The sequence below is a fragment of the Trifolium pratense genome, linkage group LG2 (assembly GCF_020283565.1).
Source record: "Trifolium pratense cultivar HEN17-A07 linkage group LG2, ARS_RC_1.1, whole genome shotgun sequence".
NCBI classification, from domain to species: domain Eukaryota; kingdom Viridiplantae; phylum Streptophyta; class Magnoliopsida; order Fabales; family Fabaceae; genus Trifolium; species Trifolium pratense.
This window is the reverse complement of record NC_060060.1, coordinates 8,258,139-8,284,128: the sequence shown is the minus strand read 5'-3', so window position 1 is coordinate 8,284,128 and position 25,990 is coordinate 8,258,139. Positions and strand designations below refer to the sequence as shown.

General features: G+C 35.4%; 2 long non-coding RNA genes across 10 annotated transcripts; one reads left to right on the top strand and one right to left on the bottom strand.

Moving 5' to 3' along the window:
- The first annotated feature begins 3,844 nt into the window (after nucleotides 1–3,844).
- On the top strand, nucleotides 3,845–12,687 carry LOC123905738. Of its 9 annotated transcripts, none has more exons than XR_006808479.1 (11): nucleotides 3,845–3,979; nucleotides 4,865–7,099; nucleotides 7,773–7,809; nucleotides 7,949–8,071; nucleotides 8,400–8,436; nucleotides 8,537–8,789; nucleotides 9,362–9,459; nucleotides 9,607–9,723; nucleotides 10,600–11,431; nucleotides 11,565–11,870; nucleotides 11,982–12,687. It is a non-coding gene; the product is annotated as an uncharacterized LOC123905738 (long non-coding RNA). The 9 variants fall into 9 exon arrangements; XR_006808477.1 differs by adding an exon at nucleotides 8,184–8,280 and having other exon boundaries at nucleotides 3,848–3,979; nucleotides 9,607–11,431; XR_006808480.1 differs by lacking the exon at nucleotides 3,845–3,979 and adding an exon at nucleotides 8,184–8,280 and having other exon boundaries at nucleotides 6,858–7,099; nucleotides 10,310–11,431.
- Nucleotides 12,688–13,206: 519 nt separating this feature from the next.
- Nucleotides 13,207–14,432, bottom strand: LOC123905740. Its single transcript, XR_006808487.1, has 3 exons — nucleotides 14,280–14,432; nucleotides 14,130–14,202; nucleotides 13,207–13,285 (listed from the first exon to the last, which is right to left on the bottom strand). It is a non-coding gene; the product is annotated as an uncharacterized LOC123905740 (long non-coding RNA).
- Between the last annotated feature and the right edge of the window lie 11,558 nt (nucleotides 14,433–25,990).

The following is a 25,990-nucleotide window of genomic DNA, read 5'->3' as shown; positions in this document are numbered from 1 at the left end:
AATTGGGTCAAATGGGATGTGGTTTGTCAACCGAGAAGTTGTGGAGGGTTAGGAGTTAGAGATATTAGAGCGGTGAATATTAGTTTGTTGTCCAAATGGCGTTGGAGACTGCTAAAGGATGATCATTCGCTGTGGAAAGATGTTATTAGGGAAAAATACGGGAATACGGTAATTGGAAAGGTTGATTTGGGTGAAGAGTGTAAACCTTGGTTCTCCTCATCTTGGTGGAGAGATATTTGCTCGATCGGTACTAATCTTGATCATAATTGGTTTTCTGAACATGTGGTTAGAAAGATGGGTAATGGAGAACAAACAAGTTTTTGGGAGGATATATGGGTGGGAGAAGTTTCGTTACGCGATCATTTCCCGAGATTATTCTCTATCTCAATGCAGAAGGAAGCATCAGTTGCGAGTCTAAGGAATTTGAACGATGCAGTTGTGTGGAATTTTATTTGGCGTCGGAGACTGTTTGTTTGGGAAGTTACTTTGCTTGATGAGCTTTTATTGATTCTAAATCCAATAACTCTGTCATCAGTGACTGATTGTTGGGGCTGGAGACCGGAGAAGGGTGAAGAGTTCACTGTAAGATCTACTTATGGTCTGGTGTTGAATTTGATTATTCCCAGGGATGCTATGCCTAATGAGGAGCGATTAGCCTTCAAAGCTATTTGGAAGGGTCCGACTCCGTCTAAGGTATCAGGTTTTGCTTGGATGCTTCTGCATGATAGAGTTCCAACTAGAGTGAATTTGTACAAATGTCGTATTATCCAAGAGGACGGTGATCAACGCTGTGTGTTTTGTGGTCAATGTGCAGAAACAGTGACTCATTTGTTCCTGTATTGTAGTGGTATTACACAGGTATGGCATAGAGTTTGTGCTTGGTTGGGATTACATTTCTTGCTTCCTCACAGTATTTCGTCGCTGCTGAATTTCTTTGCAACAACTCCCGGGTGTAAACAATTGCGACAAGGTCTGACTATGATATGGAATGCGGTTATTTGGGTTATTTGGAGACACCGAAATAGTATTATTTTTTATAATGGTGTTGCGGATTTGGCAGGCTTGGTGGATGAAGTTAAAATCGCGTCTTGGAAATGGTGGATAGGAAAATCCAAAGCTTCTCCGTGTTTGTTCTATGAATGGAATGTGGAACCTGAGATTTGTTTGAAGAGGTGAGAGAGCTCAGGTTGTGTTTCTGCGATTTTGTTTTTGGAATCTGGTTTTTTTTTTCTGGTCTGTACACTTAGCCTTTGATGTAGCAATTTTAGTTGCAATTTCCTTGGCTTTTGCTGTTCTGTTATTGGTTTTAGTGAGTTTGGTTCAGGAAGAGCTTTTCTCTTCCTTGCCTCTCCCTTTTGCTTTTGTTGTAATTATCCTTTGGAGCTTCTTTGTACTTCTTGTGCATAGAACTCCTTTTAATAAAATTTTGCAGTATTCAAAAAAAGTAGTAGCATTTAATTTTCAGATTTTGTTATGACATTCTTCAAGGAAATTGTTTCAATTGTTTCAATTGTTTCAACTATCTATGGTTTGGTTGGAAGGAAGAAGCCCACCCCCCTCCTTGATTTTGCTTATGTACTTAGTCCACTAATATAATGCTCTATTCAATCCAAATTGGCCTTTAAATTAAGTGTATAATAATTTTCTGAGATCAAAATAAGCCATTTTTTATAGAGACAAAAAATAAAATTCGATAATTTTATAATTATAAGAATCGAAAATATATTTAACCTTAAAATTTAAAAAGTTAAAAATTTATTTTTTAAAAAATCTAAAACGGCACATTAAGTGAAGGGATTACTTGCGTAAAAAAAAAAAGAAGCTAAGGGATTACATTACACACACGCAGTACGCTACGCATTGTAATAGGCAAAAGTTAATATGCATAAGTCATTCACAGCCATCAGATGATTTTACACATGTAATAATCATAACTGAAGAACTTTTTATTTTTGCTTGCTCAATTTCGGCCACATTTTACATGCGATTCGATCACCGATTTCGAAAAATAATACCAGAAACATTCATAAAATCGAACGACGATCAAAACGGTATAAAGAACGTCGAGTTTCGTTGATTATTGAGGGAGGACGAACCGGGTCGACGAACCGGGTCGTAGTGACCCGTTTCTGCAGAAAATGGGTGAGGAAGATGACGAACAGTGACGCGCGTCCACGCTCACTCTCACTGGCGGCGCGTGGGGGCGCGTGCGGTGCCAAGGAGACTCCAAATTTTTTTATTATTTTTACATAAAAATAGTAAATAATTTTCTGAGAATTTTGGGACCAGTTTGGTATTTTTCTGAGACCTGGAACTATTTTTAGTTAATTAAATGAGGTAAATATGCTTTTATAAATATAAGATATTAATAAAATTTTCCCAAAATTTTATTTAGGGTATTTTGAATTATTTGGAACGGTTGGGGATACCTCACTCTCTTCGGTTTTATATCGTCTTAAAAATTTAAATTTATTTCACAATTTTTATTAAAGGTTAAATATGTTTTGGAGAACAACTCTTTGAAACCATTCCACAACAAAAATGGTTTCATACCGTTATACACTGAAACCATTAGTCTAGTTAAATGGTTTCATGGCGTTATACACCGAAATCATTATTATAGTTAAATGGTTTTATATGAGCATTATTGTCAAGATGTTATACACTGAAACAATTAGTCTTGTTAATTGGTTTCAAGATGTTATACACTGAAACCATTTGTCTAGTTAAATGGTTTGATACTGTTATACACTGAAACCATTATTATAGTTAAATGGTTTTATATGAGCATTAGTGCCAAAATGTTATACATTGAAACCATTAGTCCTTTTAATTGGTTTCAAGATGTTATACACTGAAACCATTTGTCTAGTTAAATGGTTTCATACTGTTATACACTGAAACCATTATTCTAGTTAAATGGTTTCATAGCATTATACACTGAAACCATTAGTCTTGTTATTTGGTTTCAAGATGTTATACACTAAAACCATTAGTTTAGTTAAATGGTTTCATAGCGTTATACACTGAAACCATTATTTTAGTTAAATGGTTTCATATGAGCATTAGTGCAAAGATGTTATACACTGAAACCATTGTTATTAAGTAAAACATCACATAACCATTTTACAAAACCATGCTACATAAAGCAAAAAATCATATAAAGCAATTAGGGTTAGTTTAGTTGAAAAAAATTTGGATAGTATGCATGCGATATTGGATTCGATCATTTTTTTATTGTAAAGAAAAATCGATATATATATGTAATTAATGTATGAAATTTTATTTATATTGTGATTATGATTGATAAAATTTAATATTAAATTGTATGTTTGACAAGTATGCTTTATATATACATGAACCATTCGTTATTATGTTGGGCTTCGAGGGGGTGTATGACGAAAATTAATTAAAAATGGATTTTTATAATATATACTTCAAAGGAACAAAAATTATTATTTAATTGGAAACGGGGGGCGCGCTAGAAATTTGGGGGAGGGGTGCGCTAGAAGTTTGGAGGAGGAAAAAAAATTGGGGGGCTCACAAGAAATCTAGAAAAAAAAGGAAAAAAAAACTGGGGGTGCGCTAAGCAAAAGAGGGGCGTGCAAGTAATGGGGTAGTATATGGGGGCGCGCGAGTAATAGATTGCCTAATTTTGGGCTTGGGCTGACCTTTGGTTGACTTTTGGTGTAGAAAGTAAATATGGTGGGTATAGGAAGCAAGTTTATGCATGGTGCATAAGTACCATAACCACACCCATCGTAATATGTCTGCAATTCAAATTTTCAATCTCACGCTAATTTGTGAAAATAATATATAAAAACTCATTTTGTCAAAAAAATAAAAATAAAAACTCATTCTTTCTTTCTTCTTCAAGAAATGAATGAAACGCACAGCACACAATGGAATTTATGGCGATGGGTCGGTCGCTCAAGAATCAAGAAACTGGTATGCTCGATCTGTGCCGATAATCACTACGGTAATTTTTCAACTTTCTTTCCACATATTTTGATTACGACAACATTCAATCTTCTGCTTCATAAAATCAAATCCCTTTTTTCTTGTTTTTTTTTGGATGAAAATGAGGGTATAAACCCTAAATCAAGAACATTCAATCTTCTTCTTAATCGGGCAAAAATGTGTTATGTGCCAAGATCTTGTTTACGATTGATACCTTTCTTTCGTTGTGATACCGATTTTTCAATTCTTGATATTTCAAGAACATTCAATTTCTGGTTGATGAAAACATGAAACTTTAATTGAGGAAACGTGTTTTGTCCCAATAACTTCATTCCAACAGTATTTGCCGCGTTTGGTTTATAATTAATACCTATTGGTAACATGTAACGATGATGGGTTTTCAATTTTTTCATTCTTGAGTATTCAAGAACTTTCAGTCTTCTGCTTCGGAAAAAAATGAACTTTCAATAGTGATTTTGAACTCTCTTGTTGAAGGAGGGGTTTTGAGATCTTTCTTTTCGTTTGGTATCTCAGTTATTGTTATAAGGTAGTGATTCAAATCAATATCGTTGTGATTTTTTTTGACTGATTTTATGAAATATACATTGTTACGAAGCATCTCTTAAGAGTCCTGCATAGGGTGAGAGATGACCTGAAGATATGTTTTTAAGTGGGGCAATTCTTACCTTGATCAGTTAGGCCCAACTCAAAATTCTAAGAGCCTCTATGCAGTATGCATACTCTTGGAACTAATTTTACATGTCATGCTGTCTTAAATTTTATTACATTTTCATGTTTTACTTATGATGAAACATGTTCATTTCTGCGGTCTAACGTTGTTGTATTGCTTGTGTTAATTGGTGGTTCAATAGTGTCATTGATTGAATTTTGGCATGGTTTGCAGGCTTTTTTCTTTCCTTTGAATTCTACAGCTCTGAGGAAAGATCATCAGGCTGTAGAGGAGAGTGGCAGAAACTATGGGGTCCAGTCACTTCCACCAAAGAGTGTTGTGAAGAAAATTATGTACATTCGACATACATTGCAGAACTTTATAACACTATATCCAACATTCCCACAATTATTTTGGCTTTGATTGGTCTTATAAATGCTTTATGACTGCGATTTGAGAAAATGTTCCTTCACCTATCAAACATGACACTTGCCATTGGAAGCATGTTGTACCACGCCACACTGCAATGAGGTAAGTATTGATCTCCATTTTTGTGTTGAAATATTTCATTTCCAGATAGTTTGTATGATACAAAATGAGGTTGCCATTTTATAAATTGTTTGTTACAAAACTAAAAAATTCAGAATTTAGGGATATATCACTGTACTGTCCATGGGGAAATGTTGGTTTATAACTCAGATTTGTAAGGGATGGATGCTTCAATGACCTTTGAGGAAAATGCATTATGAATTCATTATTCATAATGGAAAAGTTGGATGGTGGTTTTCAAAGCAAAGCAAAGTAGTTTTATTCAAAATGTGAATGGATAGACTTTGTTCCATGATTTTTTTAACTGTGGCCCAAAAATGTTGGATGATGCCTTAATGTGAAAGCTAGTTGTTGACCCTAGTCCCTAAATGCTATTATCTATTGTGCTTTGAGGTTATAAACCGTGAATCAAGAACATTCAATCTTCTGCTTAATAAAAGGTATAACTTTACCCTTTTTCTCATTCTTGATCATTCAAGAACATTCAATCTTCTGCTTGAGAAAAACAAAAAAAAAACCTTAATCGTGCAAAAATACGTTTTTGTGCCAAGATATCATGTTTACGATTGATACTTGTTGTGATCCCAATTTTTTAATTCTTGATATTTCATTTCAAGAACATTCAATTTCTGCTTGATTTAAACACAAAACTTTAATTGAGGAAACATGTTTTTTCCCAATAACTTTCAATCTTTTGCTTATTGGAAACTTCATTCCAACATATTTGCCCCGTTTGGTTTATAATTAATACCATTGGTAACGATGATGGGTTTTCGATTTTTTCATTTTGAGTATTCAAGAACTTTCAATCTTCTTCTTTGAAAAAAAAATGAACTTTCTATTTTTGGAAGAGATTAAATGTCACTGAATGTGAAAACTAGTTTTTGCCGTAATTGCTTGTCTCTATCAGTAAAAATTATGAATTTTTATTCATAATAATGCATGAATGAATATATATTCTGCTTCGATGACCCTTAGTCCCTAAATTCAATTTTGCAATTGCAATTAGAAGTGATTTTGCATTATGAACTTAATGACCCTTGTAAGGGATGGTTGCCTCAATGACCTTTGAGGAACATGCATTATGAATTCATTATAAATAATGGAAAAGTTGGATGGTGGCTTTCAAAGCAAAGTAATTTTAATATGAAATTTATTCAACATGTGGATGGATAGACTTTGTTCCATGATTTTTGTAAGGGTGGCCCAAAAATGTTGGATGATGCCTTAATGTGAAAGCTAGTTGTTGACCGTAGTCTCTAAATGCTATTATCTATTGTGCTTTGAGGGTATAAACCCTAAATCAAGAACATTCAATCTTCTGCTTAATAAAAGGTATAACTGTACCCATTTTTCTCATTCTTGATCATTCAAGAACATTCAAGAAAATTATGTACATTCGACATACATTGCAGAACTTTATAACACTATGGGTGTGTTTGATTTGTTAAAGTGTAAGTACTGGACAGAACAGTACAAGACAGAACAGCACAACACATGACAGAACAACACATAACAAACTTTTGGGACATTGAACATTTTTTTGTCTTATACGATATTTTGTTAATAAAATGGTATTTTGGCATTTTAGACAACTTGTACTGCGGACAAAAAGTTGTGCTGTGGTTTAGTGAGGGACAAAAAATTCTGTTTTTGTCCTGTCCATTGCCTCCCAGCTTGTCCAGTTCCTGAAACAGTTTTACAATCAAACACAGTACAACTACAGTTGTCCTGTCCAGTCCCTTATTTTTTAGCAGATCAAACGGACCCTATATCCAACATTCCCACAATTATTTTGGCGCTGATTGGTCTTATCAATGCTTTAAGACAGCAATTCGAGAAAAGGTTTAGTATCCTTCATCTGTCAAACATGACACTTGCCATTGGGAGCATGTTGTACCACGCCACATTGCAACAAGTGTAAGTATTGATCTCCATTTTTGTGTTGAAATTTATGCTTGCTTTACTGATTGGTTCTATTTTATTTCCAGCTAGTTTGTATGATACAAAATGAGGTTGCCTTTTTATAAATTGTTTGTTACATAACTAAAAAATTCAGAATTTAGGGATATATCACTGTACTTGCCATGAAGAAATATTGGTTTATAATTAATACCTATTGGTAATGATGACGGGTTTTCGATTTTTTCATTCTTGAGTATTCAAGAACTTCCAATCTTCTGCTTCGGAAAAAAATGAACTTTCAATTTTTGGAAGAGATTAAATGAACTTTATAATTAAGACGCATTTTCCTGTCAATTTTTGTGATTTGATGCAAGTGAAGAATAATCTTGGCTGCCATTTATACATAATCTATGTGTTGGGAAACTCAAAACAAAATTCCCGTACTAGAATGGTTGTCAGTTGTCATGAAAATGGAGAAACACAGTAGTTTCTGTTTGAGTGAACAAATTGAGCTTCTTTGCTAGCTTCATGTTTTTCTTTGGTTTGGTTGAAGTTGTTGATAAAATACACCTATAATTCAGTATGTAGGTTCATAGCTTTATTGATCAATGTTTTAATTTTAGTGTCGCATGATACAATTTTCTCAATGTCTTTCTGATGATTTTGTTTTTCTGATAAATTTTCTCAGCTCGGAGGAAAATGAAAGTTCTCTCGTTGGACACCTTGTAAGGCATAAGGGACCGGCATGTTCTTCTCTGTTTTTATGAGCCTACTTGCTGCATGTTTTTATTGTCTTCTTTTGTTCTATGGCATATATGTAGTGTTTGCTATTGAAATCATATCTTCGACATTCTTATATTCCAGGTTCGTGGACTTGAGTTTAATACAATTGCACCCAATCTTCTTGCATTGGGGGCTGAGGATGGTGAAATTTGCATATGGGATTTGGCCAATTCTTCATAGCCTACACATTTTCCACCATTAAAGGTCAATTTTTTTTCCCTCTATGATCTTTAGTCACCCCCTCTTTTGATGGATTAATATGCTTCTTAATCATCAACTATATTTTTACACACATAGTGTTTATGATCACTGGCAGGTTAGTGGCTCTGCTTCCTAGGGGGAAGTTTCATTCTTATCTTGGAATAGTAATGTGCAACACATATTAGCATCCACTACATATAATGGGACTACTAGTGAGGAAGCGATTAAATTCAACCTTTATATTTTGTTCTCATTGTTGTATTGTTCGTTGGGATGATACTTGTTTTGTTTATTTTTTAATATTTTTTAAAATTTTGGTTTTATTCTCCAGTGGTTTGGGACCTAAAGAAGCAAAAACCAGTGATAAGGTAACTTGATCATCTCTTGCCTTCTGGTTTTGAAAAAGCCTGATATTATATTGCCAAAAAGAACTCACTGTAACCTTGTATGTCCTATTGGAACTGACAGCTTTGCAGACTCAGTTAGACGGCAGTGCTCAGCTTTGCAGAGGAATCCTGATGTTGCTACACAACTTTTTGTTACATCAGATGAAGATGGATCTGCTTCTATAAGGGAATAGTCTCTGCGGATTGTCTGTTTATTTTGAAGGTAATTTGTCTGTGTATTGACTTTATATGAGCATGTTGGCGCAGCTTTGGGATATGATATGAGGAATATAATGACACTGATAAAGGAGTTTGTGGGGCACACTAGAGGTAAGGTAAAGTCAGCCATTAATTTATTTATGATTTATTGTATTCTGTGTCTGCATAGTTGGCATTATCAATGCCACCTTTTCTTTTGTTATATTCTTATTCCGCTCCCATGAATCCATTGAAAAAACATGGGAAACAAACGAGTAATTAATAAAAAATAATTAAAGTCTGATGGCTGTATATCCCAATTATGTGTGAATTGTATATGACAAGGGATAGAGAGTGCTAGGAAGCAAAAATACAATATAGAACATGTGTATTTTACATGGTATCTAGATATCTTAGAACGTAACATAGCTTGGGCATGGTAAAGAGTATGCGATATAATATTTCTCTTCCTTAGTGCTGTATTTTCCGGCTCTTCCTTTTTTGATCAAGTATGATGTACTGCAATATTATTGATTGTTCCGGTCAAATTGATGTGATGATGGATAATATTATGTTTTAAAATGATTGATAGGCTTCCTGGATTGATCTTAATTTTATAGTTATTTTAGCTTTTACTGTGAAGCTACAGTCTCCATCACTGTTATAAGTTTATCTGACTTTATTTTATTGTCTATATCTCTGATATCAGACGTAATTTCAATGTCTTGGTGTCCCAATGATAGCTCTTATTTGCTTACTTGTGGCAAAGATAGCCGAACCATATGCTGGGACACTATTTCTGGAGAGGTGGTGTTTGGCCTTCTTTTATCGCTTTCACATTTTATTTTTTTTTGGTGAAGAATTTCAAAATTGCCAGATTTGGCTAGATTTCGTATTTATAAGACATTTTTCCAGTTGTGACTATTTTTCTTTTTTGGTTGGGGGTGGGCACAGATTGCCTATGAATTGCCAGCCGGAACTAACTGGAACTTTGATGTGCATTGGTATTCTAAGATACCTGGAGTAATAGCATCTTCCTTTGATGGAAAAATAGGCATATACAATATTAAGGTACATAAATATAATGTTTCCATTAAAGCATCTGTATTTGGAACTCTGGATTCTGGAAGTGAGATTGAAACACTAGAACACAGTTATATCTTACTCATGTGGGTCTGGGTCTGTTGACATGCCTTTGTAATACAAAACAAGCAGATCTGAAGTTGATTTAACAGAGTCTACTTTTTTTGTTTAGAAATATTGAGAACGATATTTAAAACCACATGATTCTTGCCGAAAATTGTTTCTAATTGTATCTATGTGCTAGTTGAGCTGAGACAGGAGTGGCTCAAATGTAAGGATGGTTGCGTGTTTTTTGCTACCAATCAAGTGCATTAAAATAACAAGGCTAATGAATAGTCATACTATATAATAATATTGTAAAATTCTTTATGCACTTCAATGTGCACCGGTATTAAGCTAGCTTTCAAACAAGTTGTTTATAAGGGCGTGCCTGACTATTTGTTTATGTCGACCATCTTATTGTTTCTTGTACATTGTTTATTATAATATGATGTAGGGATTGTGTGAGCCAATATATTTCTTAGCACCACACTGCGATACCTGCTAAAATTAATTCATCTTTACGCATTTGCAGAAGACTTTGGTTAGGGAAGAAACCCGTTTCCGACCATCCTGCTGCTTTAATTTGTATCTTATGATTAGTAGACGCATGTTAAATACTTTCTTTCTAAAGATGAATTATAAAACTGCTAGTTGTCAGAATTATCAATGAGAGAAGGTTTATAAAGATAACTAAGCTTTCTTGAACATAAGCATGCTGTTGGAGAGCATAATTCTAGGACTTGGAGGCTGTATTTTGAACTTCCGTGATTCCTGTTGTCGCTCATTTATTTGTCCGTGCTTATTCTGAATATTGACTTACAGTTAAAGAGGCTGCTGATCAGGTTCAACAACCATATGCAATGTTTCCTTTGCCATGTTCCTCATCTCAAGAACAATACGATGCGCAACCATCAATGCATGCACCATCCTTTGCATCTCACAGCCATTCTGACTCATCTATCAATGTTGCTGATTAACCTTTAGATTTTGCACCTAGGTTTGTCGTGATGGTGACCTGCATATGCAATCAACTTATAATCATCATGATTCTGGTTCTTCAATGAATAACTGGGGTGCTCCAGTGGCACCTGGTGTTGGTGGTTATGGACCAATACCTCCAAGTCATCCCTCAGGGCCAGAGGTTATAAATTTTAGCACACTGTTTTTTCTAGTCAACTAATATGTTTCTTTTAACACACCTGACACTTGGTTAATTTAACCGCACAATCCTTCTATTACCACTCCTGATCATGTAGCAGCACCACACGGAAGGTTTCCTGGACCTGGTCACTCTCCAACAGTTTCACCAAATGATGCACCCTATTCCCTTAGTACAATAGCTACGATTCATCCTACTGCAGCTTTTGCTGCTGATGCATATTGCGTATCTGGTCTTCCTGAACGTTCTAAGAAGGTAATTACCTTCTGAAGGTTAGTGCTTTGATAGATATGATTCATCCAACCTCATTTTGAAAACTGGCTTAGAGAGGAAATAAAGAAAACAGTCATTGCCGCTCCTTCAGCAGATCATCCAAAAGTTGAACAAACACTTGTGCGTGATGGCATTGATAAATCATATGTGAAGGCTGATGATGAGACAAATAGTAGAAGTATTGATTCGTCTAGATCAGCTGAGGATGAAGAGGACTAAGAGGTTTGCTTCTTTACTATTTCTTCCCATAAAAATAAATTCTCTCTCTCTCCACACACACACATACCTGCTTCATTTGTTATTGAATGTGCTTTGTCCACTTCCAGATTTGATATGACATATAATGTATGATCAGGTCGAAGTTGATAGAACTGCAGAAATCATCCAAGAAATAAGAAAAATTCTTACTGACCTTCTTTTGAAGGTAAGCATTGGTTGAAACATAAACCTCTGTCTTATTTAACACCTTTTTTATTTTGGTGGAAAAAAAGACGTTAAATTAGATGCAACACAACAATTCATGATTAACATCTGTATACTGTCTGTAGCAGAAAATGATATATTACAGTTCTAATTTTATAGCCTCGTCCTTTAGTTACTGATGAATTGTTTGATGAGATTGTCACCAAAGTTCTTGGTGAAGACAATTTGCCTGCTGAAGGTAATTTCCTGATCCTTCTAATTTTCTCTATCTTCCTTATACACAAATGATTAAATGCTAGCTATGTAGTATTAGGTATTGGAAGCTCTAACCGTTATTTTTTTTCACCAGTGGGTCATAATGTTGCCACTTCAAACTATAATGCATCAACCTCTCCACCCTCTGCTCCGGTTGCTAAGGCAACTGCTAAAGTTTTAGTTACAGTTAAAGCAAAGGAAATAGAGAATGATGGTGCCAATGAAAAATCTAATTCAAGCTCTCCTGGAGATGTTTTAGGTCCTTGAAATTATGGTTCTGATGCCGATGATGAAATTGAGAGTTCCATTGTGCCTGTTCTTGCAAAAGATGCTGCATATATGGTGAATAATATAGTTAAAACCAACTCATCGCTCTCCAGAAATAGCAATGGCGATGCTATTGATCAATTACATGATGCTAAGATGACCGAAGAATCTGATCATTCAGATTCCAAGATAGTTTATAAATAATGCGCTTGATGCAATTGAAGACGCCACACAAGATTTAGTGGTTACAGCTCGAAAGACATGTCAGGGGTGCCAAGATTTGACCTGCCTTGAAAGAATGGTGTGGAAAAAGTAACAGAAGATCATCTAGGAAAGGAATGCAGAAGAAAATCAGAAAAAAGTGACCGACATGTCAAGAGTTCTTCCGAGAAGGATTTTAAAGAGGTAAAAAGTAGTCACAAGTCCAAGACAGATGAAAAAAGTTACGAGATCAAAAGAAGAAAGGATGAAAGATGTAACATCCTAAAATTTTAGTCAATTAAATTGAATAAATTTACTGAACTTTTTTTTTTTGAAAGAAGTAGGACAATTTTGAAAACAAGGGTCATTGAAAACATACTGTGATAGTAAATCAAGCAAAATACCAAAGTGGCCAAAAGTACGATGATCTCTAACTCGGATAGTATTATTATCGTGGCACTTGAAAAGGTTCCTGGACCAACCAATTTGTTTTACAAAGACTTGAACTATGGATGAATTGAAATAAGTTTGAAATTGGATTTTCATGCTCATAAAGCAAGTCCATATTATTATTGACGTAAAGAAGAAAATATTCATAGCCTATTAAGAGTTATCTTGCCTTGACGGGCTATTGTTACGATGAAATATGCGTATTTAACTATTTTTAAAATAAATCAGAATATGTCATTAAGTAAATTGTTTTAAAACTTAAAAGCCAACATTGAACAAGGTTATTGAAAACAAATCAGTTTTGACGTCGATCCTAACAGAAGACAGCCTGCTTCCATATTTCTAAGGATGGTCGAAAATAAGTAAACATCAAGTACCAGAATTATTGTTTAATACAAAGATTGTTTATTGGCACAAAACCCCTTTTATTTTCCCCGCGCGCATAAGCAACACATCAACTTCACACATCACTTTTAGTACCTACAACAATAATCATGTAAGGGTCAATTTCCCTATCCAAATTGATTCATACTTGACGCAGAGAAAAATGCCATGAAATAAGTAGCATAAAAAGTTATCAAACAAAAAGAATAAAAAGTAATCAAATTGTATATATGTATACATTTTATATATATATATATATATATATATATATATATATATATATATATATATATATATATATATATATATATATATATATATATATATATATATATATATATATATATATTTTATCACGACAACTTTGGACCATCATTTTTCTTTAAGAGGATTTAACACAATATTAAGGCACAAAAGTTGGACAATCAAACTATGCAAAAATGCATGCTCCTAAAATCTAAATGATCCGGATATAGTCACCCATACCAATGGGGAAAATCACGTACCCCCTTACGCACAAGGCTGGAGCACCACAAAATAAGATTACGCACAAGGCTGGAGCACCACAATAATAAGAAAATCACGTACCCCCTTACGCACAAGGCTGGAGCACCACACACAAAATATTTATGCCATGATGATACTAATATTTATACCACAAATTACAATCACTAAGATACCACAAAGAGATCAAATAATCACACCATCATGACAAACCACCACTATATTTTTTTTTCAACGATGTCATCTTCTTTCTTTTTTTTTTTATTTTTTTTTTTTAATCAACACTCATTTCTCATACGACAAGCATTTTAAAGATTCAAGCTTTAAACTATTAAATTATATTTTACCTTCTTATCTTTCTACATGACAAGAGTTTATACAAATATTTCATAACATTAATCCCATGAGCATGAATATATGGGGAAAAAGCCCTTACCTTAGGCGCTTTACTACTCTAACGCAAAAGTCCTTAAGTTCTCCACGTCACTCGAACAAAGAGTGTTTTAAGACTTTAAAAGAATAAATTATAGTATTAGAGACAAAACAAGGGTTCACGAAGTAGAAGAAGGAAGGAAAGAGTTGTTACCTCTAGTGACACCAAGAAAATAAAAGGACTGGCGCGGTGTTTTCTTGCTCTTTCTATTTCTCTTATATTTAGGAATATGGAATTGAGAGGAGATGATTGAAACTATAGCATATGTGTCTTTAAATAATGGTATGACTCTATGACAATTTTTCCTCACAAGGTTTAGGGAATCTAATGAAAAAATGGTTGCAATATTTTTTATCCTATACTAAGTTTCACATATACGGCATTCTAGAAAGGAGATAGACATACAATTTATGGGAATTAAATGGCTGCAAGGTGTAATGGACTTGGCGGTTTTATCATCTGAAAGGAGTAATTAAACATCACGTGGTATAAGAAAGGGAATTATACTAAGAGCAAATCAATTGCAATAAGTGGGGTTCATAGTATTTTATCATAATTGATTTTGCCCATGAAAATCATAATTTCTTCAACCATTACACTCAGCATGAGTTGTAACTAGAATGGAAAATAAATCCTCAAACAAAGTCAATGACCTGCTATATTAATAATATAACATTTTCACATAATTTGCATAATTATAGGACTTACAATAAAGGTATTCCGCTCCACATATAATATTAAATCATTTTTTTTTTATTTTGTTGTATTTATTCTCACACTATGTTAGTAAATTATGGAATAATTCACTATTCATTAAAACACATTTTCAATTGGTCAAAATAGGAATAATTCATAGACAAGTAGAGTCCAAAAATAATTATTTTATCACGGTCACACCGAAACTAGAAAATAAAATAGTTAGGTGCACCAAATAGATAGAATACGATTCAATTTTTATTACTTAAAACAAAATGAGGACGTTACAAAAGAAATCATAAAATGGAACAAACAGATTACATCAGTGAGTCAAATGAAACATCGAAAGGCACAATGTAAAGCATGGGGAGAAGTCAAAGGAATCAGAATCAAGGAAAAGGTCCTCCCATGTTGATGTCAAGGATGATAGGAAGGGAGGAGAAAAACCTCAGAGGTCGTACCACTGAAGATACTAGCCGAAAAAAGGAGCATTCAAAGGATAAGGGGAGCATAAATCTAGGGGAAGAGAAGCTAGTGACCATGACAGGCACAAAAGAAGGCGTTCTTCGTCAGTAAGCAGTAGAGGTAGAACCAGCAAGGATCATAGTCTTGCCGATGATTCAAGTGGTGAAGGCTCAGATGGCTCGAAAAGGTTCAGAACAAATTCCATTTTCCCTTCATTTTTCATGGTTGTCATATAGTGCCTAATTTCATTTTTGTACTGCAGGATGCTGCGTTCAAGAAAACGTGACTTGTCACCATCTCCGGTCAGGTCTAAAAGAAGGTATTATTTAAAAAGTGACTCCTTACCTTTTTTCAGGTTTACAATATGAATGTTTTGAGTATTTCATAGCATATGCAGATGCTGAGATAAGTTGTTTGTGTTTATGGGCTATAGTGTAATATCTTTCTTCTTCCTGTTCATATATAAAATACATTTACAGTCATAGTAATTCTCAGTTGGTTCATGTTGTATGGCATATAATTTGATAGTGTATCATTTTATATTTTCTTGATTATTAATAGCTTTTTGGTTAAGCAAATATCTTTTCTTAGTTTGATGTGCTAACTAGTCTTAAAATGATCAGTACATGATTAGTAGGATACACAATTTCTTAGTCAAATTGCCATTCTTTACTTTTTTTCTTGTTTGTCTGTGTTTAAGCTTCTAAGTTACTTGCCCGTCTTTCTGCAATTTCCATTATTGATTTCAGCCCCAAGTCTTTTTGCAACTTGAAGGTCAGGGTCTTGATTGCTTCCTTCATATCTTTTGACTATTTTTTTTTTTTTGCTTGATTATTATTGGTCAGAAATTTAATAGATAGTTGTTATTGTGGTATAGACTGAAGTTGTCTCATAAAGGGTATAGAATGATTTTGTATTTCACTCTGCAATATTTTTTAAAAATAACAAATTTCATGTTGTCCATCCTACAATTCTGTTTGTCAGATCAAGTTACTGCGTATCTTGTTCTACTTCTCATCTCTTATCTTATCACTTCAATCATGCTATGAATTGTAAGATAATTTGTTCTTGTTCAAGTTATAGACATGGAACTGATCTCCATAATTTTAAATTCCATCTCGTAAATAAAATTCTTGTTTTTTCCTCTATAATTTCCCTTTAATTACTGACCTTTGACTATAAATTGGACTTGCTCTTTTGTGAGTATAATAGTGTGCCTTAAATCCTATCTATCAGTTTTCACATATATACTTAGCTTATGTTCTTATTTTAACATTTTGCTTAGAATTCAGGCCTTCATATATGTTTTAGTAGATGAAAAAGAAGCCGTTGTGAGCAGAGTTCCTTAAGGGCCTCTTTGTTTTATCTTTAATAAAAGTGATTTTTTCTTTGTATTTTTAAAAATGGTTTTTTATGATAACTTAATTAAAAATAGTAAAAGTTATTTCAAATTCTTTTTTATATAAATTAATAGAGTGATTTTGACATTTAACAACTTAAATATTCATGTTAGAGATTTTAACTTAATAAAAATCACATTTTTTTAAAAAAATATATCTCAAAAATGATTTTTATGACAAGCTATTTAAAATAGGTTCTGATTTTAGAGATGATTTAAAATTTATCATCCAAAAAAATTTGTAACAAAATGATGAAATACTTAAAATGGGATTTTAAGAGAAACTATGTAAACCAATTTCTCACTTGAAACTTTTATAAAAAAATTATTTGTTAATTTTTTTTTTAACAAAATAACAATACACTTACCGTAAAAAAAAAATAACAATACACTTTGAAAATCATTTAAAAGAAAAAGATAAAGCAAACGGTCCCTAAATCCTACCAACCAGTTTTTTCGACTTGGCTTATATTGTAATTTGTATATTTGGCTAAAAATTTTGGCCTTCATATATTCAATTTTTTAGTTCTAGTAGACAAAGAAGCGTACGCATAGATGGTATAGGAAGTTGAATAAGTTATGCCTATTTCGACTTTTATATTTTAGACATAATCTGCTTTCAATACTCCTTCCTGCTGATCCCTTTACTGGCATATTAATTCTAACACGTGTGGTTATCTGCAGGGTTGCCGTGGTTCTGGAGAGACTGATTTTAGTGCAGGTGATGCTTTAATTATTTAATTTGATCAAATAAGTTTTTAACTATTATATTTACTTTCTTATAATTCATCTGCATGTACTATGCTCAGTCTATGTAGATTTTGTTTCTAAGCATTTGGTGGTGTATGCTTGTTTTGGTTTTTATTTTTTATTTTTTTGTGGCATTTGGTGGTGAAATGACACACGCATGTCCTTTCTGTGCAGTACCGCCGCTGAGTGCTCCAAAATGGTATAAACGTCCTGCTGGTGTGTCTTTTGGCTTTGGAGGTAAACTTGTGTCATTTCGTCCTAGTGCTTCAGGTTCTCCTGCTGGGGCTTCAAAGGAAAGATTTTAGTGCTTTGAGTATATTTCTTTGTCCATGTTCTGTAACCTTTCAGTTGAATTCATCTTATTTACAATTTTCCAGGTTTATGTGCATAACATGGTCACTGAAGACGGTCTGGTGAGTCGTTCATCTGAATTTGAAGCTGCGATACATAATGGGGAAAAAACTTTATTAAGGGTTTTATGAGATAAAAAGACTCAGGAGTCAGGGTAAGTTATATCGACGAAGCGCAATATTGTTTTATGCTGTTTGCGTTTGATTGTCAGTCTAACAATTAGGCTATGGCTCTTTTTATTGTTATGGAAGATCTGAGGAGGAAAGGGAAACATGGGCCTTTTTGAAGGTTATGTTTGAAGATGACGGAACTTCAAGAACAAAACTTCTCACACACCTTGGTTTTAACGCACCAAGTGAAACAAAAGACACAGTTAGTGATGATCTTTCTCAGGAAGTCAATGCCATTGGACTTGAGGACACAACCGTTAATAACGTAGGGCATGTGGCTACTAATGATATCCACCGTATCAGACTTCTTAGTGAGATGGTCCTTGTAATCTTGACCAATCACCCATAATTTGATATCGGCGGCCCAACTATCGTAATTGGAACCATTCAGTTTTTCTGTAGAGAGAGGAGATGTAACATAGTTGGTAAAAATACTCTTGGAAGCATCAGAAGTGTTGGTAAAAGCACTTCGGTATAAATATGGACTGTTTGTGAAAGAACACGTATTTTGGTCGATCGAAACTGAAAACTAAGAGCAGATATAGAACCAGCACGGAGAGGTGAGTCAGGCGCTGAAAATGGCAACCTGAATGGCGGCCGAGTTTTTCTGTAGAGAGAGGAGATGTAACATAGTTGGTAAAAATACTCTTGGAAGCATCAGAAGTGTTTGTAGCAGCACTTCGGTATAAATATGGACTGTTTGTGAAAGAACACGTATTTCGGTCGATCGAAAATGAAAACTAAGAGCAGATATAGAATCAACACAGAGAGGTGAGTCAGGCGCTGAAAACGGCAACCTGAATGGCGGCCGAACGCACCGTCACTCGCAGGTTGGACGGCGGCGCGTGGAGAAGATCGCCGGAGATGATGGTGTCACACGAGAGCGCGTGTGAGGTCTTTTTCGGTATAGGCCGGATCGGAGGTTGCGATTCAAATGGTGGGGTTGGTTGCTGGAAACGTTACCGGAATAGGCGGCGGTGGCAGATGCAAGGAAACATGTCGGAATAAGTCACAGCAGCAAATAATAGAAAAATTGGAGTTAACACACAGTTTGTCGAAAAAAAATATCACCGAGGACTGTGGGTCCACCGGATAAGCACGGTGTAGGGTTGCTCTCCTTTCTCTCACTGCCACCTGTCCTTTTCAGCCCATGTGATTAGTGGTGATAGTTAGGGAATAATTCTGTGGTCCCATCTTTCTTTTTTCTCTTGTACACCTATCAAACCTTTCTATTAGAAGTGAGAGAGAAGAGAGAGAAATTGTGATTCATTGATTATGGCAAAGTTAGTTACAACTGAAAGTGATTCTTATCTTATATAAGAATCTGAAAACTAACTAGGAGATATTCTAGAAGCAGTATTACAAAGCTAAACTGAGCTTAGCCATCTAGAGTACTATATATCTCTAATATTCCCTTGCAGAAGCTGAGCTTGGCTTGAGTAATTGTTGCTTGTCAAAGACCCTGAGTTTGTCACGAAGGGAGCAAAATTTGGCAGCAGATAGGGGCTTAGTAAGCACATCAGCCCACTGGTCTTGTGCAGGAACATGAGAGACCACAAGGTTTCTGCTAAGAACCTTCTCTCTAACAAAAAAGATATCAAGCTCTATGTGCTTGGTCCTGTGATGTAAGGTTGGATTATGAGCCAAGGAAACTGTACTCAGATTATCACATAGAATCTTAGGAGTATGAAACTGACATCCTAATTCAGTAAGTAGGGATTGTAGCCATAATATTTCTGATGATAGATTAGCAAGACTTCTGTATTCAGCTTCAGCACTAGACCTTGCCACTAGTGTTTGCTTCTTGGACCACCAAGAAACTAGATTAGGACCAACAAAGATGCAAGCACCTTCTATCATCAGGATCAGATGCCTAGTCAGCATCACAGAAGCCAATGAATCAATGGCTTATCAACTGGTGCTGCTTGTATTAAAAGACCATAATGCAGGGTACCACTGAGATACCTAAGAATTCTCTTAACTGCCTTCCAATGTTCTTCAAGAGGATTAGATAAAAATTGGCATACTTTGTTGACAGAATATGCTATTTCAGGTCTAGTGAGAGTTGCATACTGCAATGCACCAACAATAGAACGAAATAGAGTAGGATCTTCAACAGGAACAGACCCCACTTTGGAAAGCTTGAGACTTGAAACCATAGGAGTTGGCATACCATGTGCAGTATCCATAATTGCCTTGGCCAGAAGATCTCTAATGTACTTAGCTTGTGACAATAAAAGAGCACCATTGGCTAAATGAAACACTTCAATCCCTAAAAAATAGTCCAAGGCACCAAGTTGCTTAAGAGCAAATTCTGCATTTAGCTTGGAAATAAGTTGTTGAATATGATGTAGAGAGCTGCCTGTGATGATAATGTCATCAACGTACACTATGACAATTAAATGTAAGGTACCAGTTTTTATCATGAATAGACTTGGGTCACACTTACTTGCCTTAAATCCATAACCAATGAGAGCAGCCTTCAGCCTATCAAACCAGGCCCTTGGTGCCTGTTTGAGACCATATAAAGCTTTATTAAGCTTGCAGACCAGAGTCTTATCTGAGACCTCAAAGCCATGTGGTTGTTGCATATAAACCTCCTCTTCTAGAATCTCATTCAAAAAAGCATTATTCACATCTATTTGCTGTATAGGCCATTTGTTTGACACAGCCATAGTTAAAACAGTTCTTATAGTAACTGGCTTCACTACTGGAGAGAAAGTTTCAGTGAAGTCAGAACCAGCTTGTTGATGGAATCCTTTAGCTACAAGCCTGGCCTTGTACTTATGAACAGTTCCATCTGGATTCTCTTTAACTTTAAAGACCCATTTACACCCTATAGGTTGTTTATGAGCAGGAGGAGCAACCAAGGTCCATGTATTATTTCTAAGAAGAGCATCGTACTCTTCCTTCATAGTAGTAACCCAATGAGAGGACTGGAGTGCCTGCTTAACACTGTTTGGTTCAATGTGAGTTACAAGGACAGTGGGATTATTTTTGGTTTTGGACCTTGTGAGCATGTGGTGAGGGACATGAGGCTTCTTGGTAGGCAAGGGTGGAGGTGATGGTGAGGGTGAGACATGAATAGACTCATCTGCTGGAGAGGGAGAAAATATATGTTGAGAAGCATTAGATGTTTGTATGGGAGGAGAGCTAGTGGCAGAGTTAAAGGATGATGATGTTGATGGTGGGGTGGGAGGTGAAGGAGGGCTATGAGTATGGTAAACAGTGGTGAGAGGTGCGGGACATAAAACTGGAGACTAACTAGGTATATTTTGAGTGGGAGTGGGTATATCTTGGTGCTGGGTAGGTGAATTTATAGATTGGGTGGGAAGATGAAGATGGACATGTGAGGGAGAGTTGTAAACAGTAGGTGTGGGATTAGGATTGTAGGATTTAGTGTTGGAGAAAAGGGAAGAATATGGAAACCGTTGTTCATTGAACAACACATCTTTGGATATATATACACGACCCTCAAGACTTAGGCACTTATAACCTTTATAGGTAGAGAATTAGCCGAGAAAAACACACTCTTGAGACCTATAAGCTAATTTTGTAGTATGATAAGGTCTAAGGAAGGGAAAGCATGCACAACCAAAGATTTTGAGAGCTTTATAGTCAGGTTGTTTATTTAAAAGGACATAATAAGGTGACTTATTGGTCCAGCACGGGGGTAGGAATTCTGTTTATAAGAAAAGCTGCTGTAACAAAGGCATGATCCCAATATTTCATTGGTAAGTTGGCTTGAGATAACAAGGTGAGGCCAGTTTCAACTAAATGTCTATGTTTTCTTTCAACTAGGCCATTTTGGTGATGAGTGTGAGGGCAGGTTAGTCTATGAACAACACCAAGTTCAGTGAGGTATTTGGTAAGAGGCCTAAACTCACCACCACCATCAGTTTGGACGGTTTTAATCTTGCAATTAAATTGCAGTTGAACCATAGATTTGAAGTGAATAAATTTGCTCATGGTTTCAGATTTTAGTTTTAAAGGATACACCCAAACAAATCTAGAAAATGCATCAACACATGTGAGAAAATAAGTAAAGCCAGTAGAGGACTTGATAGGGGCAGGACCCCATAAATCACAAGTGACAAGTTCAAAGGGTGTGTGATAAACAGTAGTAGAAGAGGGTGCATGCAATCTATGACTCTTTCCTAAGCAACAAGCAGAGCATAGACCATTTGGAGACTTAGATGGAATATTAACATTGCATAGTTTTAAAGCTTCTTTAAGTGCATCATGGTGAGGGTGTCCTAAACGTGCATGCCACAAATCATAAAGAGAGACAGTCATTGGTGCACAACCAGAAATATTATTATTATTTGATGCAAATTGAGAAACATGAACATAAGGTTGAGAATTAACCATAGAAGCAGACAAACTAGAATGAGGAAAGAAAACAGAATTACACTGTTTAGGAATTTTATTCAAAGCAGAAATTGAGTCTAAGGGTGAGGCAAACTTATAGAGTCCATCAGCTCCAACAATGCCATGTAGCAGAACTTCAGAAGAAGCCTGTGATTTAACAAGACAAAATGTAGGGTGAAATTCAAAGAAAACATTATTGTCCTGAGCAAATTTAGACACGCTCATGAGATTTTTAGTTATAGAAGGAACTAAAAGCAGATTATTAAGAGTAAGGGAGGTTTTAGGGTTAGTTTGGGAGGTAAAACACATTGAACCAATAGAGTTAATAGTCAAACCTTGTCCATTTCCCATTAATACTTGATCAGAACCAGGCAAGGATGCTGCATCAGAAAGATTAGAAGCCTCAGGTGTGACATGATGTGAAGCTCCAGAGTCAGGGTACCACCACTGGTTGTTAAAACCTGCATTTCCACCAGTAAGTAGAGCTTGAGGCATAATAGGACGTTGAGGTCTGGGTTGATATCCATAGCCATAAGGATTTGAGAAAGAGGCTTGGTACTGTGGAGGTTGAAACTGTGTAGTGACAGATAGAAGCATCATGATTGTTCATGTGACAAATCTGACAAGTGACACCACTGTTGTTTCTGCCTCCACGGCCAGAGCGTCCACCACCTCTACCATATCTACCACCACGATGAAATTCATCTCCTCCTTGAGATCCATTAGCAGTAATATGACTGGAACCAGAGGGAAAAGAAGGATTAGGAGGCTGTGAAGTCTCACCAGTGGAATTTTGAGACGAAACTGGTAGAGATGGAGTTTGAGCAAGATTGACAGTTGCAGCATCAGTGAGACTCTGTTTCTTGTTCTTCTCAAGCCTGGTTTCATGTGCGAGCAAGAACGACTTAACCTCATCAATGGAAACAGAAACTGACTTACTCGAAATCGCAGCAATAACTGGATCATAATCTTCTGGTAGCGCATCAAGAACTATCTCAATTAGGTTACGAAGAGGAACGGGATCACCAATGAAAATTAGAGATTCATTGATTACGCGAACGCGTTGGATGAAATCAGTGACGGTGCGATCTCCTTTGCTTAGGGTTCGCAATTCCGATCTAAGTTGTCGCGCTTTGGTAGTGAGTAAAGTATGAAAATGACGATGAATTTCGTCCCAAACCTGCCACGAGAACGTGTGATCAACGACCTTCGCAAGAAGCGAATCAGAGATGGTGGAAAGAATCCAGGTACAGATTAACGCATCATTTTTCTCCCATTCTTGATGAAGCGGATTGATTGTTTCTGCAATACGATCTTCTTCGGTGAGAAATTTCTCTGGTATCACTGGATCGGTGATGTATTTCTGCAAATCACATCCACGAATAACTCCTGAGATTTGTTGTTTCCACTGCTTGAAATTCTTGTCGTCAAGCTTAAGAGAAACGAGATTTGAGATCTTGTTCCCTTTAAAGGGATTTGCTTCCGCCATGGATCGAAGAAAGAAAAAGCTCAAGATACCATATTAGAAGTGAGAGAGAAGAGAGAGAAATTGTGATTCATTGATTATGGCAAAGTTAGTTACAACTGAAAGTGATTCTTATCTTATATAAGAATCTGAAAACTAACTAGGAGATTCTAGAAGCAGTATTACAAAGCTAAACTGAGCTTAGCCATCTAGAGTACTATATATCTCTAATACTTTCAAACCTATCATACATCTCTTTATGAAGAATTACCACTTTGTCCTCCATTACTCTTATTTCAAATTTCCATCTTGCTTACTAGTCTTCATTATATTTCTTAAATAAATTCTCAACTTACTAGTCTCCATAATATATGAAACAAAACATATATTATTACCTTATACGTGATTATAATTTTGGGGATGTTATAATCTACCCCCTTAAAAGAATTTCATTCTTGAAATTCAAGGCTTTCCATCTTATCATCGGGATAATTGCCTATACTCACGTCTAAATTCATCGACTTCACTTTGTTACCTATCATGGTTTGCCGTTGTAAGGCATAAGGGACCAGCATGTTCTTCTCTGTTTTTAGGAGCCTACTTGCTGCAAGTTTATTGTCTTCTTTGTTCTCTGGCATATATGTAGTGTTTGCTATTGAAATCTTATCTTCGACATTCTTATATTTTAGGTTTGTGGACTTGAGTTTAATACAATTGCACCCAATCTTCTTGCATCTGGGGCTGAGGATGGTGAAATTTGCATATGAGATTTGGCCAATCCTTCAGAGCCTACACATTTTCCACCATTAAAGGTCAGAATTTTTTTCCCTCTATGGTGTTTAGTCACCCCATCTTTGGATGTATTAATATGCTCTTAATCTTCAAATATATTTTTACACATATAGTGTTTATGATCACTGTGCAGGGTAGTGGCTCTGCTTCCCATAGGGGGGTTTCATTCTTATCTTGGAATAGTAATGTGCAACACATATTTGCATCTACTTCATATAATGGGATCACTAGTGAGGAAGTTGTCAAATTCAACCTTTCTATTTTGTTCTCATTGTTGTATTGTTCGTTGGGATGATAATGTTTTTGTTTATTTTTAAAATTTTTGGTTGTATTCTCCAGTGGTTTGGGACCTAAAGAAGCAAATGCCAGTGATAAGGTAACTCGATCATCTCTTGCCTTTTGGTTTTGAAAAAGCCTGATATTATATTGCCAAAAAGAACTCACTGTAACCTTGTATGTCCTATTTGAACCGACAACTTTCCAGACTAAGTTAGACGACGGTGCTCAACTTTGCAGTGGAATCCTGATGTTGCTACACAACTTGTTGTTGCATCAGATGAAGACGGATCTCCTTCTATAAGGGTATAGTCTCTGCGGATTGTCTGTTTATTTTAAAGGTAATGTGTCTGTGTATTGACTTTATATGAGCATGTTGGCGCAGCTTTGGGATATGATACGAGGAATATAATGACACCGATAAAGGAGATTATGGGGCACACTAGAGGTAAAGTCAGCCATTAATTTATTTATGATTTATTGTATTCTGTGTCTGCCTAGTTGGCATTATCAATGCTACCTTTTCTTTTTGTTATATTCTTATTCCACTTTTTTATCTTACTCATGTGGGTCTGGGTCTGTTGACATGCCTTTGTAATACAAAACAAGCATATCTGAAGTTGATTTAACAGAGTCTACTTTTTTTGTTTAGAAATATTGAGAACCATATTTAAAACCACATGATTGCTGTCGAAAATTATTTCTAATTGTATCTATGTGCTAGTTGAGCTGAGACAGGAGTGGCTCAAATGTAAGGATGGTTGCGTGTTTTTTGCTACCAATCAAGTGCGTTAAAATAACAAGGCTAATGAATAGTCATACTATATAATAATATTGTAAAATTCTTTATTCACTTCAATGTGCACCGGTATTAAGCTAGCTTTCAAACAAGTTGTTTATAAGGGTGTGCCTGACTATTTGTGTATGTCGACCATCTTATTGTTTCCTGTACATTGTTTATTATAATATGATGTAGGGATTGTGTGAGCCAATATATTTCTTAGCACCACACTGCTTTAGCTGCAAAAATTAATTCATCTTTACGCATTTGCAAAAGCCTTTGGCTAGGGAAGAAACCCATTTCCGACCATCCTGCTGCTTTAATTTGTATCTTATGATTAGTAGACGC